A 6,631-nucleotide genomic window follows, 5' to 3' on the forward strand; every position below is an offset into this window, starting at 1 on the left:
CAGAGAGGATGGTGGAGGGTGGAAGTGGAACAAGGAGGAAGGGACAGAAGGGTATAGCAATGAAGTAGAGGCCAGGACAGAGGGATAGATAGAAAGATAGAGGAAGACAGATAGATAAATAGATAGAGAGGATGGTGGAGGGAGGAAGTGGAACAAGGAGGAAGGGACAGAAGGGTATAGCAGTGAAGTAGAGGCCAGGACAGAGGGATAGATAGAAAGATAGAGGAAGACAGATAGATAAATAGATAGAAAGATAGACAGATAGATAGATAGATAGACAGATAGATAGATAGAAAGATAGAGTCACGTCAGAATAATAAAGTAGACTTACTTGCAAAAAAGGACGTGTGCGTTCAATAATGTAATAATACAAAGAATATATATACATGTATACACACATATATGTACATACTTACATCTACATGTGTATATATATGCATATCAGGGTACAGGACGTTAGAACAATGAACTACAGACAACGGAACGAACACATAGGAAAACGGAAAGCCACTTGGAATATTCCTTCATCACCTGTCTCTATTCTAACCTGACGTTTTGAAGATAAGACAGATATATATATATATTTGCGACGTCACAGGTGCCAAGCTATATCGGCCTTTGCCTTTCCTTTGTATAATATCAGTGGTGTGGAGAGGGGAGGCTAGTATGTATAGGCGACTGCTGGTCTTCCATAAAAACAACCTTGCCCGGACTTGTGCCTCGGAGGGTAACTTTCTAGGTGTAATCCCATGGTCATTCATGACTGAAGAGGGTCTCACCTCACACACACACACACACGTGTTCATACACATACACAAACACACAGACAGACAGACAGACAGACACACACACACACACACACACACACACACACACATACACATTTGTATATGTATATATATATAAATGTTTTCAAGTCTATCTCTACAGATTTCCATAAAATTTAGAGCCACCACTGAAAGTTATGTTTCATTGTTTCATTTTTTATTACATCTATGTAAACAATGTAAGTAAAGATAGAAAAATAGGTGATTGGTGTATATATATATTTCAGAAGTTATTGCGCCTTCTTCAGTACCAGAGTATTGACTTAGAAACCTTTAATATACTTGGTACTATATTATGGTTGCAAAACGAAATACAGTGTCACTACTAGCAATTACTATATAAATGTATACATACATTAACTCTTTAGCATTTAAACCAGCCATATCTGACCCAAATATTCTTCCTGTTTTACTTCCAAACTGGCAAAATCTGGCCTCTCACACCATACCCAATATTTGTCATTCTAAACATGAACAGTCACATCAGTGAAATCTCATTGCTACAAAATAATGCTACAAAACATTATATATTCAAAATAATGTGAATATTTAAGCATTACATTTGACAGAATAATTTGAATGCTAAATGATTATATACACCCTTCTGATGAATCACCAGTATGAGCTGGTTTTTCACTTTTGTTGCCAATATCCTTGTGATATATATATGCTACTACAACATACTTTCATCTCTAATTCTTAAACATACCAAAATCTCTGAGATGCTTTTTTACCTCATCTATTTTGACATTTCGAATATATAAACTGAATACCAAAGATAATGGCAGTTGTTTTTTTGTAGTGTTTTCCATTTTATATTCTTGCTGGTAAATTTTATAAAAAATAAATAAATCTGAAGGAGCAACCATCCCAGCAAATGTTAGCATTTCTGATGAATTAATGATGCAAACAAATTAAAGAAGAATGAGATGAATATCTGGTTTTAGAGAAAGAGAAGAAGATAATGACAGCTTTGACATAATTTGATGAAAGTTCTGAACATATTAATTAAATTATTCTCATTTGTTCAGACATTTCACGCTTCATTGAATTCTATGTGAATTCAATCATTCAATTTACTTCGTGGCCATACGGTAAATTACTTTTGAATATAATTACAAGAAACACATAGAAACAGAACCACAAATCACAGTTGATAATTTCCAATTAATGTCTTAAGCTCATATACATTCAATAAAAGTAGATGGTCCTTGTTTACTACAAAATCTACCTTAACTGAGGATATGTGCTACTCCTGCTTAAGCACTCCCAACTCATGCATCTTTCTTTCCTTCTTTCATCCCCCATATTTTGGTTTTCGTCCCACTCCTATCCTATAGGTTCTATACAAAACATTTCTCTCTGTACTTTCTTTCCAGAGTGTCATCCCACTGAAATTCATTGCCTTTCATGGAAACTGTCCACCCTCATTTATTCAAGAAGAACATTAGCTACTGGTATGGGTGTGTTCCAACTTTATGGTATTTGGGTTCAACTTCAGTCTGTGGCACCTTCGGTAAGTGTCTTCTCCTATAGCCCCACATTGACCAAAACCTATGAATTTGGTTGACCAAAACTGTAAAAAGCACACGCACACTTGCATGCGCACACACACGTATACATACACACATGCACGCACACATACACACACATGTATTCATGTGTGTGTGTGACTGTGTCTGCTTTATCTTGACATCATGTGGTGGTTGTAAATGCATGTCACTGTCATACAAGATGTGTCCTTAATTTCCAATCTTCCATGCAAACATGGGGAAATACTAACTTACTTTCCATGGGGAAATGCTATCTTACTTGGAAATAGATAAGGGTTGGAAACAGGAAGGGCATCCATCTGTTGAAAATCTGCCTGAAGGAATTCTATCTGAGCACATGAAAGTAGACATAAAATGATGATGGAGATGATGATGGTGATGGTGATGGTGATGAATCTCACCAGCATCAGATGACATGCAAAACTCATACCTCAAATCCATCATGCCCCACCCTCCCCCTAAAAAGAAAGAAAACAAAATCAGAGGCATTCCAATCGCAATTATCAAGTTTTTTTTTATGTATATTTGTGACTGTATTTTCCGTTGTATCTTTCCTGTTTGAAGATGATAGGGTGTGTGGGTGTGTGACTGAGGGATCAGATGTACTCTTATTTAGAAAGTAGAGAGGATGATTGAGAGTGGTGAACAGTCTGAGTCATAAGAGCATCAAACAAAATGCCTTGTGTTATTATTTATCCCAGCTAAGGCAGTGAGCTGGTAGAATTGTAGCTCACCGGCCAAAATGCTTCATGGTATTTCATCGATCTTTATGTTCTGAGTTCAAATTCCACTGAGGTTGACTTTGCCTTTCATCCTTTCAGAGCCTGGTGCAGCTCTCTCGTATGCCAGATCCTGTGAAAGTGTCCGACCAATGCCAGAATGGAATTTGATGGATGTTAAATGATGCTGAGGATATGATAAGACCTTTTTAAATGTGCAACATATGACAATATTGAAATCAAATGATGATGATGTGATAAATGGTGTGTGTGTGTGTGTGTGTGCACGTGCATGCGTGTGTGTGAGTGAGTATGAATATGTATAAATGCATGTGTATGTGAGTGTGTATGTATGCATGTATGTGTATATATGTGTGTGTGTGCATGTGTGTGTATGCATGTGTGTGAGTGAGTTTGTATATATAAAAATGCAAGTGTATGGAGTGTGTGTATGTGTGTATGTATGCATGTATATGTATATACATGTGTGTATATGTGCATGCGTGTATGTGCATTTGCGTGTGTGTGTGTATGTGTGCCAATCATTATCATCATCATTTAACCTTAGTTCTTCATGCTGCTATGGTACATGAATATTCATATTCTGCTGGTTACCATTTTAGTGAAATGGTACTGATGTCATTCCCTCATGATATTATGACAGATTTCTATGCACTTTTAAAAACTTGTAGAATATAAAAATCCCCTAACTGAAAACCACCCCCAAGACAGATAAGGATTATTGGTAGCTGAAAGGGCATCTGACTATAAAAAAACTTTCCCCTAATCAATTCCCATTTAAGTCATTGGGTAATTCCCACCTGAAAACAAATGGGGAATAAAATGATGTCATATGGCCTGGTGGTTAGGGTTTTGTTCTCACAATCACAAGATCATTGTCTTAAATCACAGACAAGGTGATGTGATGTGTTCTTGAGCAAAACAATTTACATCACGCTGCTCCAGTTCACTCAGCTGTAGAAATGAGTAACAGACTGTGACAGACTGGTATCCCATTCAGGGGCAAATGTTGTGATCTTGGTCACTTAATATGTCCTGGGAACTGAGTAACTGACCCTGTGAATCTAGGACACAAGACAGTGATGCTCGAGAAAAGATGATGACGATGATGATAATGATGACAAATGTTAGGTTTTACAGCTTCCTCTCCCCTTGTTATCCACAAAGATGAAGTTAACAGTTCTATAGGGAGAAGAAAAAAATGTTTCCTATATTTCAAGAGGGTCATTAGAAATTCAGCAATTAGCCATTGTGAAAAGAAATTATCAATCATGAAAGCAATATAATTTCTGCTGGTTTGGTCATGTGATGTGTACGAATGAGGAGAGCTGCATAAAGAGGGAACCTGTGGAAGGGGGTCAAGCCAGAAAGACATGGAATGAAGTGATGAAAAAGGATCTTCAGATGCTGGGACTCACTGAGAAAATGACAAGGGATCAGGAGATGAGGTGATTTTTGCTGTACTTGATAATATGCATCAAGCTAAGTAAAATTGCTGTCTTCCACACATACAGGTTTGCACCTTTTAAGTGTTGGTGCCACTTAAAAAGCACCCATGCTGGTGATGTATTAATGCACCTGTGTCAGTGCTGTGTTAAAAGCACACATGATGGTGATATGTAAAAAGACACCCAACACTCTCTGTCAAGTGGCTGGCATTAGGAAGGGCATCCAGCTATAGAAACCATGCCAAAACAGACAATTGGAGTCTAGACAGCTCCCTGTCAAACCATCCAATCCATGCCAGCATGGAGAGTGGACATTAAACGATGATGATATAGTAGGTGGAGATAGCAAGTAAACAGCTAATGATGTTAAACTGAGGAGGAAGTTTCAATTCTTGGTTGATTTGCAGGTTAAAACCATTAAATTTTCTTGTAATTTCAATAGATGTCAGCATATTCTTTAATCTCTCATAAATCATTGTCATCATTATTATCATTGTGGCTGTTGTTGTCATCATTATCATTATCTCCACCACTGCCATCGCCACCACCACCATGTCCGCTGCCACCGCTGCTGCTACCACCGCTGCTGCTACCACCGCTGCTGCTACCACCGCTGCTGCTACCACCGCTGCTGCTACCACCGCTGCTGCTACCACCGCTGCTGCTACCACCGCTGCTGCTACCACCGCTACTGCTACCACTGCTGCTGCTACCACCGCTGCTGCTACCACCATGTAGCTGCTAGAATAAGAATAGCCTGGTCAAAGTTCAGAGAGCTCCTACCTCTGCTGGTGACAAAGGGCCTCTCACTCAGAGTAAAAGGCAGACTGTATGACGCATGTGTACGAACAGCCATGCTACATGGCAGTGAAACATGGGCCATGACTGCTGAGGACGTGTGTAAGCTTGCAAGGAATGAAGCCAGTATGCTCCGATGGATGTGTAATGTCAGTTTGCATACTCGACAGAGTGTAAGTACCTTGAGAGAAAAGTTGGACCTAAGAAGCATCAGATGTGGTGTGCAAGAGAGACGATTGCACTGATATGGTCATGTGGCGAGAATGGATGAGGACAGCTGCGTGAAAAAGTGCCACAGCCTAGCTGTTGAGGGTACCTGTGGAAGGGGTAGACCCAGGAAGACCTGGGATGAGGTGGTGAAGCACGACCTTCAAACATTAGGCCTCACCGAGGCAATGACTTCTGACCGAGACCTTTGGAAATGTGCTGTGCGTGAGAAGACCCAGCAAGCCAAGTAACATCATAACCTGTTGCCTTTGACAGGGGTGTAACCAGCCCACTTATGTGTACCTTTCCTTCAATGGACACTAAACTCTGCTTGTGAAAACCTGTTGAGGCAAGTGAAATCGAAATCGAACCAAATTCGATGACTGGCATCCATGCCAGTGGAATGCTAACAACAGCATCCGAGCGTGATCATTGCCAGAGCAGCTGTCTGGCTTCCGTGCTGGTGGCATGTAAAAAGCACTATTTGAGCGTGATTATTGCCAGTCTGGTGGCATGTAAAAAGCACTATTTGAGCGTGATTATTGCCAGTCTGACTGGCCCTCGTGCCAGTGGCACATAAAAGCACCCACTACACTCTCAGAGTGGTTGACATTAGGAAGGGCATCCAGCTGTAGAAACGTTGCCAAATCAAATTGGAGCCTGGTGCAGCCATCTGGTTCGCCAGTCCTCAGTCAAATTGTCCAACCCATGCTGGCATGGAAAGCGGACGTTAAACGATGATGATGATGATGATGATGATGATGATGTTAGCACGCCAGACAAAATGCTTAACCGCATTTCTGCTGTCTTTACATTCTAAGTTCAAATTCTACTGAGGTTGGCTTCATCTTTCATCCTTTCTGGGGTCAATAAAATAAGTACCAATTGAGCAGTGGGGCCAATGTAATTTACTAGACCCCACCCTACCAATTTACAGCCTTGTGCAAAAATTTGAAACCATTATCGAAGGCAGCAGAATCACTAACAGGTTGGGCAAAATGCTTTGTGGCATTTCATCTGTCTTCACGTTCTGAGTTCAAATTCCACTGAGGTCAACT

Source organism: Octopus bimaculoides, chromosome Z (genome assembly GCF_046866305.1).
Source record: "Octopus bimaculoides isolate indiv1 chromosome Z, ASM4686630v1, whole genome shotgun sequence".
In the NCBI taxonomy this organism is placed as follows: Eukaryota; Metazoa; Mollusca; class Cephalopoda; order Octopoda; family Octopodidae; genus Octopus; species Octopus bimaculoides.